Source organism: Dicentrarchus labrax, unplaced genomic scaffold, assembly GCF_905237075.1.
Source record: "Dicentrarchus labrax unplaced genomic scaffold, dlabrax2021, whole genome shotgun sequence".
NCBI lineage: Eukaryota > Metazoa > Chordata > Actinopteri > Moronidae > Dicentrarchus > Dicentrarchus labrax.
This window is the reverse complement of record NW_026136701.1, coordinates 11301354-11316853: the sequence shown is the minus strand read 5'-3', so window position 1 is coordinate 11316853 and position 15500 is coordinate 11301354. Positions and strand designations below refer to the sequence as shown.

Here is a 15500-nt window from a genome sequence, read left to right as displayed (position 1 = left end):
CCAACCTGCCCCTTCTCCGCTGGGGCCCCTTGGAAGATGACATGTTTTGTTCCCCCCCCACACACACCTTACCCATGATGCCTTTCACCACAAGTGGGTTGAGACGGTCTCACAAGACCTGTCTCCATGACAACGAGCCACGAGCGCTCATAGGAAGACCAGATCTGTTTCCTGCGGCACCATGCTAACTGGGAGATGGTACACCTGATAGGAAGCTTGTGTTCTTATTTCTTTTAGCTTTAATTCAAATCCAGTGCTGTGAGCATATGCTGCATGGGTGTTGTGACACTTGGGGGACCTGATTCAGCAGAAAAAAAGAAAGGAAAACATCGGAAAACTTTCTTTTTTTTATTTACATTTTTAGGATGAACACAATGGGAGGAATTTATCTATGGCTGTGCAATGCACCACAAAGCTTTTAGGGTTGAATAATAAGAACACATTCACTGTCATTTGTCTTCTTCTACATTTTTACCAATGACTCTGAACTTGTAGTGTACACTCATATTTTTTCAGCATAAAAATAAACCTGTCTTGAATTATGCATGGATTTGTGTGCCAGCTTGGAGAGGAAAAGTTTGTAGTAGGGACCGTGTATTATTCAGATAAAAGGAGAAGCTGGGACTGATATTACCTCACGTTTCCGATGACCCCGGACCCCGTAGGCAGATGACACTCAGGGATATACACACACAAAGGCTCAGACACACACACATATATAAACACACACAAACATGGCAGATGGCAAAGCATCATGGGGGAGATTGGCACTCACTCTCTCACACTTCCCTTCTCTCTCTCTTAAACACACAGCCCACAGACACACAAATATATAGACACACATGCATGAACACACACACACACACACACACACACACACACACAGTGAGGATCAGAGGCACAGGATGAAGCACGGCTTACTGCAGGCATGAGCTGCACCGCCCTGGTTACATTTTTAGCAGTGGAAATAAACTATCTGAGGCTCCTCTCTAACAAGAAAACACACCTGTCACTCAAATACTGCGATTCTTTGCCCTGAATATCAATGAATCTGGAGAGTTGGGTGCCTCAACTAAAATCTCTATCAGTCTTGCTTAGTGCTACATGATGCTGAAATCAGGACTGTGGATGCCCCACACTACGCACGTCCAAAACAGCGTTATCATGGGAAGTACTGACAAATAGCAATAACATTCCCATCCTGAAGCAACAATTTTCATCACTGCTCTGAAGCTATAAACAAGGTTGCCGCTTGAGTTTCAAATCACACTGCTGAGAGCGAATATGACTCATGGAAACAGCAATCCCACACCAAACCTGCAGGAAGGAATGCCCATATTTGTGTAATTATTTATCATGCGTTGCTTTTTCATGATCAACAGCTGAAATGAGTACTAATTCATCAATTAGTTGCCCAGAAATTGTAGTCACCGGCATAGTTCCGGTCTGTTATATTCATTTATCATTTTCAAGTATTCATCCAGATTATTGCAACTCTTCTGACTAATTGACTAGCTTGATTTTTTTAGTTTGTGTCATATAATAATAATTTGACTTTTGGGCGGACAGAAAAGGCAATATTAAGACATTACTCTGATCTGCATTTCTCATTATTAATTTCTCATTAATTACTTAAACAAAATTATAAATGACATCACTAATTACACAATAAATGATTAATTAACCCCCAAAACAATAGCTTTATTGATAAGAAAAATATTTTAATGAAGTTGGCAAAACAAGATGTATTTTCTTGTGAAATCATAAATGACTCCACTGTTAAGTGTTTAGCATTATTTCAGCATTATTATTCAACTCTTTAATCTGTTGGTGGTTGTTTCTTTATGCTGCTATCTTGGCCATTTCTCTATTGCAAAAGTGGAAGTTTCCAACCTCACTGAGACTCATGGTTAAATTAAGGTTAAATACATTAATAAAAAATATGAGGAAATTATCTGCTGCTTTTTTGAGTTCACATTAAAATTAAATTCATGTTTGGAATATTAGAGGGAGAATATAAATATGTATTTTTGTTTATTCTGTCTTTTCGTCAGTCTCTGGGTAAAATGGTACAGAATGTGGTAGGTGAGTGCTGACATTAGGTCTGTATTTGTGTTGATAATCTCCATACAATTGAAGGTTTTTAATTTCCATATTGTGAAAATCTATGCACATTTTCCACCTCCCTTTTTGATGAGAACATATGTAAGTATTCAATTGTGGAGTGTGTGTTCTCTGTAGGAGGCCTTTCAAATCTCTCTCATATGTCCACGTGTCTCCCGTGGGATGTTTCCTTTTATACTTTATTATGTGATCTTCAGAAAACCAGCATGGTTTTCTTCTTATCATCATGAAATAATGATATCCGAATCACAAAAATAGCTTTCCTGGGATCATGAGAAAACAGAATTAAAAAATTGTATCCACCCACATCCTCTCTCTGGTTTTCTCTGGCAGGGAGTATGAGTTTTGCTTCAGGCCACAATTTAATTAACTGATCACCTGCAGCTAACAGGGTAGAGGACATGTGCACTAAGCATTTAAAGACACTAGAATGACAAACTTTTTGTTATGTAGGAGTGTGCAATTTTCACAGCTCTAAACATCAACATGATTTCACACCAGCATGACCATTATTTCTGAACATTTCAGCTGTTGGATTGCTGTTCCCCATTAAAGGAGCTGCATGTACTTCAGTTTTTGCTCATCACAACTCCATTTCATAGCCAAGAGACAACACGTGGATTCGTGATTCGGGGACACAGGGAGGGGTGGAGAGTGAAGCGTGACTGAAACATTCTCTTTCCCCAAACCTTGTGTGCCAAAATAACCAAACAAAGTTTCCCTTGGACCTCAATCTCTGCATGTCTAGGACATAGCAAAGCTGTTGCAGCCCAACAATAGCACGGCAAATGTACACCCACGCATCTTAAAGGGGCTCCAAGGTCAGACACACCAACACAGCTAGAAAGAGGCATCCAGTAATGGATGCATCAGCCTCGGATGAGCCTAGCAACAGATGGACTGGCTCCCTCTAAGCAGGAAATGTATTACCAAATGGTATAAAAGTACAAACTTTAGGTCAGATTATCGGAGGGGATCAGATCAGAGGGAATACAGTAAAAGTGTTTATAGGCTAAGTGAAAGTTACAGTTTGTGTTGCTGGGATGAGAAGGCGAGTAAATCATCAACATTTCCTCTAAGGAGGCTATCACTGATAAATATAGACGTATTATTATTAGAATATAATGTGATACAATATTTATTTAAATTACACTACATTGTACTCAAACCTTTATTTTAACAACTAATGGTTTCTAATTAATAATTAATTCATCTTAAATGTAGCGCCACCTGTTTTCTGAGGTTCTACTTTCACCCACCAACTGCTTATGCTCACAAAAAAGATAGGATAGGCCCAAGATGTGAAAACTATTTCAAATAAAGACAAGAAAAGTATGATGACACTATAAATACTTTCAAATATTTAATCTTTAGGATACTGCTTTGAAAATACTGTCCTACACAGACCTGATTCTCTGATGCAATAACAGATTAATGTTGTAGGCACGAAAGTCAGGGTAAGTAAGAGTCAGTGTGAATGTGCAATCTATGCTTAAACATATCCAAAATTTGGTTTAAAAAGGGAACTATGCGTCACACTGTTGGGTGAAAACCTCATAGCTTCAATTTTCGACAATTTTCATGCTTCCAAATAAGTTGAAGGATTACTTGCTCCTCCATGAGCTGAGTCAATTTTTCAACCCCTTAGGCTCATAAACCTCTTTCAGATCCCTTAGGGTAATGCCAAAAATGCAATGTCATCCAGCAGTTTTTTTGTCATGCATAAACATTTGACATTTTGCAGATACAGCTTCACCTGACAGGTGAAAGTTTTCAGAACAAGAAGATGCGTGCATGTCCGCAAACAGACACCCACGCAACGCTCACTCAACTGAAACGACAACACAGAGCTTGCAAACACCCAAACATATTTCGTAATTTCTCTCCGCGACCTCTCTCTCTCTGTTGCTTGCTCTTCAGAGGCAGCCGATCTTCTATGCAGCGGCTCATTACGCAGGCTGATGGTTGAGTCCTTGTCAACTCACTGTCCAATTAGCATATCTAAGGCTGGCACAGACTCTTATCCTAGCGGGAGAGAGAACTGTATATACATACTGATGTCCACATAGTTATGCACTTGCATGTACATCCCTAATTGTTAAACAGCTCTGACATATGAGAGAAGAAGCATTGTGTAAATTATCCAATCACAGGGCACAGTCCCTTAATTCAAATGTAAGCCACACGGTTGCTTCTTTACATAAATCCAAAACACTGTTAATAAATGCATTTGATCGCCAGTTAAGTTAAGTTTTTTTGGGGTTAATTAATGATTTAGTTTATAATTAGTCATTTCATCCATAATTTACTTTAGCAATTAATAATTTAATAATGAGAATGCATTGCTTATGGCACTGTATGTGGAGGATGAAAAAGGTGTGAAAAGCTTTTCCAGTCATTCCTTAAAGCAAAACACCCATTTGTAATAGTCTATCTATCTATCTATCTATCTATCTATCTATCTATCTATCTATCTATCTATCTATCTATCTATCTATCTATCTATCTATCTACATTCGCATGTGGCTGTCAACCCCCAAAGCTTCACCATCATTTCTCAGTAAAATGAGTGATTAAAAGTCCATCGAGCAGTGCGCGCACACATGCAGTAAAGACCCTGTCAGACACACCGCAGCCAATTAGTGAGCTTCTCCTCGAGCAGGACTAAGGCTCCCTGACAACAGAGAACACCTTCATCTTCCTGGTTGTCATTGTCATCATCCCGGCCATCATCATATTTCAATTGCGCTTCATTAATGAGACATGCCAGCCATTTTTCCCCTCCCTGTTTCGGCTCTTTAGCAAAACCTTAAGAGCCGAGGAGACAAAGTCAGGGTGTGTAAAGCAGATTTCAGGGCTTGTTGATAAGCGCGTCTTGAGAGTGATAACAGCAGCCTTGAGAAGCAGTGGTCTGTTTTACTAACCTCATATTGATTGATCATTCATATAGAATTAACCAATGGGGATGTCATTAATGTAAGCTCCGTAGACGGACTTCAAATGGGTTCATCCTTTCATTGATTTATAGAATGAATATCATCATCCTTTGCAAGCACACAGCAGACATAAAAAATGCCATCACACACTTGGCACAACACTACACCACTTCGAAAGCACTGATCTTCACTGCGCATTCACCTTCTCATCTTGAAGCAACCCTTTATTCATTCTTTGCCTGTGTAAAGTATCTTAGGCCCCTTTGGGAGATACCTATTAATTTACTGGAGACACTGTGTTTGCCCATGATCCAACTCTCTCCTGTGTATTTGTGCTGCCATGGTATCACCTGTCTGGATTGGTCACATGATATGTCGTCCACTGAGAGCTCATTAGCTCACAGTCGTTCTGCAACAACACTGAGATCATCTACAGAACATTAACATACACTTCACACCTTACTGTTTGGTATAGGGTCTTCAGTCTATTCATAGCACAACAATTTAGCCAAAAAAGCTGATTATCGATAACCTAAACGGCCATTAACCTACAGAATTCACAACTAAATAGAAGTAGTACTGATTTCTGTGGCTGTGTATGCTGGTGAACAAATCCTATTTGCGTGCTACACAGGTGGCCAGCCTTAGCAGTTCTGTCACTAACCAGCCATTGCATGACTTCCTGATGGAGATGAGATTTGTGACGCCAAATGAATTTCTCCTTGAGGGACGATAAAGTTGTGAATAGAATTGAAAACCGGAGTAATGGGGTAGAAAAACTGCATTTGTCCTCCGTCTCATTGCTGAAATCAGACGGCAAGTGCGTGTGTCTCGGTAAGTTGAAGAGATGAAATGCTTGTCAAGGGTAACAGACTTGTGCACGGATGCTTTCCACCAATGACTAGCCATTACTCTCACCTCCGTCAAACAAATACTTCACCCAACCCAGCATCCGTCAGCGCTGTGGAGACAGAGTAATCATGAAATGCCACAAACAAACGTGGGGCCATGTCAACCAGTCCCCACTACCTCTACCTGCACCTACACACACACACACACACACACACACACACATACACACAGATCAGAGACTGCAAGTTACCTGGACGTTGTGCCTTTTCCCTTCTGCATCGCAAAGGTCTTTTAGTAGAGAAGAGCTGTTTCCCTGATGCAATGAAGATGTTCTCTGATAATTGGCATATGGAGGCAGGCCAAAACCATTTCTTTTCTTAGATTTGTAAAGGTGACAATGGCACACTTGATTTGGATAGGTGGCACAGGCACCAGGTCGATTTGAATTTAAAAATGTTAACTGTATTTTAATGCAGAATTACTCAAATAAACTCAGATAAAGACATTTTAAGCAACACTCAAGAGTCTACAGCCACGCTAGCGGCTCTGTGAGGCTGCACTTAGGCACAACAGTGCTAAAAGAAGCTGATAACATGCTCACAATGGCAATGCTAAAAAGCTGATGTAAAGTAGGTGTCATGTTTACTATGTTCATTATCTTGTTTGCATGCCAACATTGGCAAATTCACACAAAGTATAGCTGCGGCTGATGAAAACATTAGTAGTTTTGCAGGAATTTAATCATAAACCAAAGTCAGAGGATTACAATTCATCCTGAGGGGGACATGAGTGTCTTTGCAAAATTTCATGGCAAGCCATCCAACAGTTGCTGTGACATTTCACTCAAAACCGCAAATCTTATAGTGGTAGTAGAAGAAAAGCTAAAGTCAGCTGTGGGGGGGGGGGTCATGAATATTTGTACTAAATTTCATGGCCATCCATCCAACAGTTGTTTCATACGTCAGACCGACACTGGCATCTCTAGAGCCGGGCCTACCATGGCTAAAAAGTAAGCCACATTCACACAGGGCTATGAAACCTAAGCTGACCTAATCATATGCTAACTTTTTGCCACACAGTGTATAACACAGTGACACAGAGCCCTAGAGTGATAATAAGACTAAGCACATGATTATTATTATTATTATTATTATTACATGACTGACACAGAGATACAATTTTGCTGTTTGCATTAGCATTCATATGGCTTCATCCCACCAAATAAAGCAAAGTCAAGTAAAAATCTTATTATTTCATGCAAGGTCTCAGAAATATTTTGGCACCCATTCAGCACAAATAAATTCATTCGACCCTGCAGGCACTGAGTTTTTCCCTCCAAGCCTTGAAAATACTCTTGAGGACTTGTCAAGCACTTGAAGCAAGGTGCATAGAATATTCTGCTGTTTGAACATTTATTGGCTGTGAACTGTACACTTCAAAGTGGATGGTGACCACTCGTTCTCCAAGTTCTGATTAGGCAGTTTGTCTCCTGCTTTGTCAGCCATCTTGTCAGTCAGCCCTACCCCCCTAATGACTCCTGTCAGTCAGGGATGTAACTGTCAAACTGAGTCAATGGCTGCACTCCCTTGTCCCATGATTGGATAATAAGCTGTGTACATCAACACATTTAGCCATTTTCATGGCAAGAATGTCAGCAGAATAAAAAGAAAACATGTTTCTCGTCATGCAGTGTGCAGAAACTTGTGCAAGAGAGACTCTCTAAAACTTCAGCCTAAAAAAGACAATGGCGAAATCTTGTTGAGGAGAAGAAGAATGGGTTAGCTTGAGTGAAGGGTTGACCAGGGGACAGTGAAGCAGCAGCAGCAACGGGGAAATGATGCCCTCTTTTGCATAAGGGAAGAGAGCAAGAGGGGGAGGGGTGAAGTGGAAGGTGAAGATGTCTTAAGATGTGGCAGCTGTGATGAAAAGAGAGGCGAACGACTGAAGACAAGAGGAGGAGAAGAGAGGAAGAGAAGAGAAGGTAGTGGAGGAGTGTGCATTATTCATCCCTGCTGACACATCAGAATCTCTGATTCATCTGGAGAAGGGCATCAGTCAAGTCACTATCTCTTAGCCTTCACTCATATGCACACACACGGAAAACACAGACACATGATGAGCACACACACACACACACACACACACACACACACACACACACACACACACACACATAATTGCAAATGGTTGAAAAGGGGATAATTATGGGTCTGGATCACTATAGAGACCCTCAGCAACAGACGGAGAGGCGTCTTTGCACAACAAGGCAGAGATTCTATCAGATCTTGTATTTTACTTAAATAAATAAGGATTTCTATGTAGTTCACCTACAGCTAAGGAGAACATTAAACCAGTCAGAATTAGACTGAAAGGTGGGCAGACTTATACCCTTAATCATATGTGGGTGGAAATTATTCTTACAGTTATTTTTTATTATTATTTATTAAGAGTTAGTATTCAACTATCATGGAATGAAAATGAAAATGTCTTGTTGTTGAATTGAATGATGATTAACTAATTATCAGCATCCGGATGATATCTACAGTGTTATATTTTTACTAAATTCTGTTGTCTATTAAGCTTTTGTTTACCACAATCGTGCAAACGTTTAATGGAAATTTGACGATGCACACATGAATTATTTATTGAGGGTAGTTTTGAGTTTTTAATCACGAAACGTGATGATTAATTGTCGCACAATATGAATTCACAATATGTGATTGTTGTTAATTGACTGGCTCTATCAATCATAGAGATTAGGGTTGGCCTAATCCAGTGGTTTAAATCATTATCACAGTTTTATAAGAGTATGTTTTCTAACATCAATATACATTATTATATAGGTAATGTACGTAAGTTCACACTTTGAATAATCAGAGTGATGTTAAGTTCAATGACATCTGCTCCACATTACATCAGAACTCTTCACACATGCAAAACAGTGTTTATAAATAAATTTGCTCAGAATTATTCATTTAGCACTATTTTTGAAACAGTATCACGGCAGGATCATATCTTAACGTGAGAAAGTCAACAATAATTCAGATTTATTGCCCAACAGGAGATAATGTATCTCAAGAGACTCCCTGCTTAGACAAAGGTTAAATTAATAAATACACATCATCATATTATGGTCCTTGTCATGGCTCCGCTCCCCTCCTGCTCCCTTTGCTCCTCCCCCTTCCCTGTGTGCCTGAGGGTGCGGCCTCCATTCTCCTCACCTGCTGTCTCACCTGCTCTCAATCATTCATCATGCCTCAGCCTTCAAGAACCCGGTTTTCCTCCCACTCATCGCCAGATTGTTTCAGCCTATGTGGTGGTAACTCTGTGGCTCCCTTCAGTGTTTAGTTAAGCGATTCAAGCTCTCTTGTGTTTCCCTGTGCGTGTCCCCTTGTCTAACCGTTTCTCTCCCGTGCCCCAGGGTCCCTTGTGCTGTTTGGCTTCCTGTGTCCGCTCTCCTGTGCCTCTGTGTCTCCGGTCTCTTCCGCCATCTCACCCACCCGTTCCTGCTCTGGCCGCCCCTCATCCCCCTGTGTGTGTGCGTGTGCGTGGAATAAAACCCCCTTTAAACCTTCCATACTGTCTGGGTGTCTGCTCCTGGGTCCAGTCCCAACACCAGCCTTGTCAGAACAATCTGGCCAGCATGGACCCAGCGGACCCAGACTCCGTCCAGCGCACTGGCCTACCAGGGACAAGAGTGGGCCAACACGAGAAGGTCCTCGACGGGATCGTGGCAGCCATCCAAGACCTTCGCTGTAGTGTGGCCGCCCTTGGATCCAAGCTCGATCAGGTCTCCACTCCTCCCACAGCTCCTACCACCGCCACTGAAGCAGCTACTCCCTCTGCCTCCCCTGCCATGCCGCATGCAGCCTCTCCTCCCCCTGCCCCGGGAACCACACGTTCCTACACCTGAACGGTATGCTGGGGATTTGGGGGCTTGTGGGCGGTTTCTGCTTCAGTGCTCACTAGTTTTCCAACAACAGCCGCTTACCTACAGCTCAGATAGCGCCCGAGTGGCTTTGTGATTAGCTTATTGTCAGGGAAAGCAGCTCAGTGGGCAACCGCCCTGTGGGAGAAGCACTCCCCTATTTGTGAAACCTTCCAGCGATTTTCTGACAATTAAGAAAAGTGTTTGATCATCCAGTGCGAGGCAGAGAGGCAGCTAAACGCTTACTGAATCTTCGTCAGGGCTCTGGTTCAGTAGCTGAGTTCTCAGTCGAGTTTAGAGTTTTAGCGGCAGAGAGTGGTTGGGATGAAGAGGCGTTGCAGACTGTTTTCGTGCATGGGCTGTCGGAGGTTATGAAGGACGAGTTAGCGGCTAGGGATAGCGCTGCTAGCCTTGACGAGCTAATCTCACTAGCGATTAGGCTTGACAATCGTCTTCGCGAGAGACGGCGTGAGAAGTGGGGGCGCTCACAAGCCTCTCCTTTCCATGCCTTACCCAGAGCCACCATCTCAGTAGATCCCCAGTTAGCAGTCCCATGCAAACGCCCCTCGAGCCAGGTACCCCCGAGCCCGTAGAAGAGCCTATGCAATTGGGTCGCACCCGCCTCACTCAGGCAGAACGCCAACGCCGGATGAGGTCCGGGTTATGCATTTATTGTGGCCAGCACGGTCACTTCTTGGCTGCCTGCCCCAGCTTCCAAAGAGAGAAACTGTGAATGGTGTTGCTCCTGTGAGCCAAGTCCCCGCTTCCTCCTCTGCCCCTCTTAGTCGTTTGCAATTAAGAGCGTCCCTTCACTGGCAGGTAAATTCCATTCCCCTCACAGCACTAGTCGACTCAGGTGCCGAGGAGAGTTTCATTGACTCGGCATTCGTGCTTCAGGCAAACATTCCCACTATCAAACTCCCTGACAATCAACCCGTTAATGCCTTAGACGGGAAACATTTACGAACATTACTCGGCAAACCGTTCCCCTCACACTTATCCTTTCTGGTAATCACCGTGAGGAGATCAGCTTACTGGTTATTTCATCACCCAACACTCCTGTTGTATTAGGTTACCCCTGGCTAAAACTCCACAATCCCCAATTCGACTGGTCTACTGGCTCACTCATTAGCTGGAGTGCCCACTGTCATTCTCATTGTCTCCAGTCCGCTAGTGTAACACTTCCCACTGTTCCCAAACCTCCCGAGCCCCCTGATCTATCTGCCGTCCCTGTAGAATACCACAACCTAGGGAGGTTTTTAGTAAACATCGTGCCGTCTCATTACCTCCTCATAGGCCATATGATTGCGCTATAGAGCTGCTCCCTGGTTCCACTCTGCCGTCTAGTCGCCTGTATAACCTTTCCAGACCTGAGCGCGAAGCCATGGAGAAATATATAGGTGACTCACTAGCGGCAGGGCTTATTCGACCCTCTTCGTCTCCGGTAGGGGCAGGTTTCTTTTTGTAACTAAGAAAGACCAGTCCCTCCGCCCTTGCATTGATTATCGAGGGCTTAATGACATCACCATTAAGAATAAGTACCCTCTCCCTCTCATTGACCCGGCATTTGAACCCATTCATAAGGCTACAGTGTTCTCCAAATTAGACCTCCGGAACGCATACCATCTAGTCAGGATCAGAGAGGAGATGAGTGGAAGACTGCCTTTAACACCCCTTTAGGCCACTTCGAATATTTGGTGATGCCCTTTGGATTGACCAATGCGCCAGCTGTGTTCCAGGCCATGGTCAATGATGTACTGAGAGACATGCTGAACAGGTTCCTGTTCGTCTATTTAGATGACATACTCATCTTTTCGCAGTCCCAGGAGGAACATGTTCAGCATGTCCGGCAGGTACTCCAGAGACTCCTGGAGAACAAGCTTTACGTGAAAGCCGAGAAATGCGAGTTCAATGTGACATCCGTGTCTTTTCTGGGGTTTATTATTGAGCGGGGGCAGGTGAAGGCTGACCCAGCCAAGATTCAGGCCGTGGCTGATTGGCCGAGACCCTCCACTCGCAAACAGTTGCAGCGCTTCTTGGGGTTTGCTAACTTTTACCGCCGCTTTATTAGGAATTATAGTAAGGTAGCAGCCCCCTGACTAAGCTCACCTCGGTGAAAGCACCGTTCGCTTGGTCTCCTGAAGCAGAAACAGCCTTTCTAGCCCTGAAGGAACTGTTTACTTCTGCCCCTGTGCTGCGGCATCCTGACCCCTCCCTCCAGTTCGTGGTGGAGGTGGATGCCTCTGACACTGGCATTGGGGCAGTACTCTCCCAGCGATCCCCCAAGGACCAGAAGCTGCACCCCTGTGCCTTCCTCTCCAGACGCCTGTCCCCAGCGGAGAGGAACTATGACGTTGGGAACAGAGAGCTGCTGGCGGTGGTGGTAGCCCTTCAGGAGTGGAGGCATTGGTTGGAGGCGCAGCTCTCCCGTTCATCGTGTGGACGGACCACAAGAACCTGGCGTACCTCCGCTCAGCCAAGAGGCTCAACTCCCGTCAGGCCCGGTGGGCTTTGTTCCTTGACCGTTTTGTTTTCACCCTCACCTACCGACCTGGGTCCCGCAATGCCAAGCCAGATGCCCTATCACGCCAAGCCGACCCCGAGACGCCGGGGACTGAACCAGAGACCATCCTCCCGGCTTCTTGTGTGGTGGCTGCAGTGAACTGGCGGATAGAGGCTCTGGTGAAGCAAGCACAACGCTCGCAACCCGACCCAGGTAACGGCCCCCTAACCGACTCTTTGTTCCAGACTCAACCAGGTCCCAGGTCCTCCAGTGGGCTCACTCTTCCAGGATCTCTTGCCATCCTGGTTACCAACGAACACTGGATTTCCTACGGCGGAAGTTTTGGTGGCCATCCATGGCGAGAGACACGAGAGCCTTTGTAGCCGCCTGTTCTGTCTGTGCCCGCGGAAATCCTCCCACCAGCTGCCAGCTGGACAATTACACCCTTGCCCGTTCCAAGTCGCCCCTGGTCCCATATCGCCCTGGACTTTGTTACTGGACTGCCTACCTCTGAAGGTAATGACACCATTCTCACTATTGTTGACCGTTTTTCTAAGTCTGTCCATTTCGTGCCTCTGCCCAAGCTCCCTCGTCCCTTGAGACTGCCAAACTCCTGGTCACCCATGTGTTCCGCCTACATGGAATCCCTCAAGACCTAGTTTCTGACCGTGGTCCACAATTCGCCTCCCAGGTTTGGCGAGCCTTCTGCCAGGCCTTGGGCGCTTCTGTCAGTCTATCCTCAGGTTACCACCCACAATCCAACGGCCAGACAGAACGGGCTAACCAGCAACTGGAGGCTGCCTTGCGCTGCGTCGCCGCCCGACATCCGGTCTCCTGGTGCACATTTCTTCCGTGGATCGAATATGCTCACAACTCCCTCACCTGCGCTGCCACAGGTATGTCCCCATTCATGGCAGCTTATGGTTTTCAACCTCCGTTGTTCCCATCTCAGGAAGGGGAGGTGGCGGTCCCGTCAGTACAGGACCACCTGCGCCGCTGTCGCCGGATTTGGACTGAGGCTCGTGCAGCCCTGCTTCGGACAGCGGCTAGAAACCAACGCCTGGCGGACCGCCACCGACTCCCTGCCCCCGACTACACACCTGGTCAGAAGGTATGGCTGTCTTCTCGAGACCTGCCATTGCAGGTAGAGTCTCGAAAGCTGGCTCCACGATTTATTGGACCTTTTGAAGTGGACAAAATCATCAATCCGGTGGCGGTGAGGTTAAAACTCCCTCCGTCGCTACATGTGCATCCTGTGTTTCACGTATCTCTCCTGAAGCCTGTCTCCTCCAGCCCTCTGTGCCCTCCGGCCGACCCCCTCCGCCCCCCGGCTCATCGACGACCACCCAGCCTACACAGTTCGCCAGATCCTGGACGTCCGACGGCGGGGCCGGGGTTTCCAGTACCTGGTGGACTGGGAAGGGTACGGGCCGGAGGAGCGTTCTTGGGTTCCCGGCACTTCATCCTGGATCCCTCCCTTCTTTCGGACTTCTACCGGTCCCATCCTGACAAGCCCGGTAGGCCGCCAGGAGCGTCCTTTGAGGGGGGTACTGTCATGGCTCCGCTCCCCTCCTGCTCCCTTTGCTCCTCCCCCTTCCCTGTGTGCCTGAGGGTGCGGCCTCCATTCTCCTCACCTGCTGTCTCACCTGCTCTCAATCATTCATCATGCCTCAGCCTTCAAGAACCCGGTTTTCCTCCCACTCATCGCCAGATTGTTTCAGCCTATGTGGTGGTAACTCTCGTGGCTCCCTTCAGTGTTTAGTTAAGCGATTCAAGCTCTCTTGTGTTTCCCCTGTGCGTGTCCCCTTGTCTAACCGTTTCTCTCCCGTGCCCCAGGGTCCCTTGTGCTGTTTGGCTTCCTGTGTCCGCTCTCCTGTGCCTCTGTGTCTCCGGTCTCTTCCGCCATCTCACCCACCCGTTCCTGCTCTGGCCGCCCCTCATCCCCCCTGTGTGTGTGCGTGTGCGTGGAATAAAACCCCCTTTAAACCTTCCATACTGTCTGGGTGTCTGCTCCTGGGTCCAGTCCCAACACCAGCCTTGTCAGTCCTACGTGTATATCGTGAATTGGCTTGACATCAATGTGAATATTTTAAACTGGATTTGGATTAAAGTTGTTATATTATCAAGAAATATATATTCTAATATCACAAAGGGTATTATTCTTAATAATACGTATAATAATAACGTAATATTGTTATAATAATTTCAACCATATTGCAAAGCCCTGATGGGTTAATTCTGCATTCTGTGTGCTTTGCTTTCAGCAGCTCCTGAATAAACAAGAAGAGAAGTGGAGCAGACAAAAGCTTACTGTTTGGAAGGCTTTGAAAAAGGTCAATTAATATCAATGCCTAGACAACAACAAAGTTTCTGCCTGCTTGTAATACAGGTGGCTACGCTCCCAGCATCAAAGTTGCTTGATGTTCTCCTTCCTTACAGCTGACTGGTGCAACAAAGCTAATAGAGAATGTGCAGCAGAGATTCTTGACAAAATCCATGGATGGGCATAACATGTAACACAAGGGAGGAAAGTAGAGAACGCAGCAGTTAGGGTAAAGCTGCTGCCAGAATCTGGGAATAAGACTTCAATGAGGCCTTTGACGTGAAAGCAAAGCTGCTCCACTGGGAGCGCACGTCATCCGGCATTTTCAAGTCCGGATGGATCTTACAGTGGTATCTGCTTGGAGAGAGCAGGAAACCAGTGAGGCCTATGGTTGAACCCTGTAAAAAGCTATTTAAGGGAGTACATGCCATCACTGATTTCATAAGCTACTGCTCCTCCTAACAGTGCCTAGATGAATACCTGTGGGGCCGAGCATCTCTTGGATCATATTCGATCTGAGAACAGAAATTTGCAAAAATGAACTTCCACATAATGACTTTTCCCTTTCAAAATAATGTAAATATTGGGATCCCTGGTCCTTTCATTTAAGCATGTGACTTGTGTACTTTCGTCAGGCAGGGAGTGGAGCTGAAATTCTAGAAGCCAGGGAAGAAAAAAATCTAGGGATCTACTAAGGAGAGGAATCCATGTGTAAAAATGACTGATTAAAATAATTAGGGATGTGGAAATGGTCTGGAACAATAACCAGCAAACGCAGTGCCCCAGGGAAAATTTCCCATCTGTGTGTGAGGAGGAAGACCTCCCTCAGATTCA

General features: G+C 45.3%; 1 protein-coding gene and 1 long non-coding RNA gene across 3 annotated transcripts in view; one reads left to right on the top strand and one right to left on the bottom strand.

Moving 5' to 3' along the window:
- The window catches only part of LOC127367720 (receptor-type tyrosine-protein phosphatase S), a 70020-nt gene that overhangs the window by 53103 nt on the left and 1417 nt on the right, over positions 1 to 15500 (bottom strand). The window lies entirely within an intron of this gene.
- Positions 9050 to 14334, top strand: LOC127367729 (uncharacterized). 2 transcript variants are annotated; one of them, XR_007885536.1, is made up of 2 exons: positions 9050 to 9231; positions 14180 to 14334. It is a non-coding gene; the product is annotated as an uncharacterized LOC127367729 (long non-coding RNA). The 2 variants fall into 2 exon arrangements; XR_007885535.1 differs by lacking the exon at positions 9050 to 9231 and adding an exon at positions 13894 to 14075.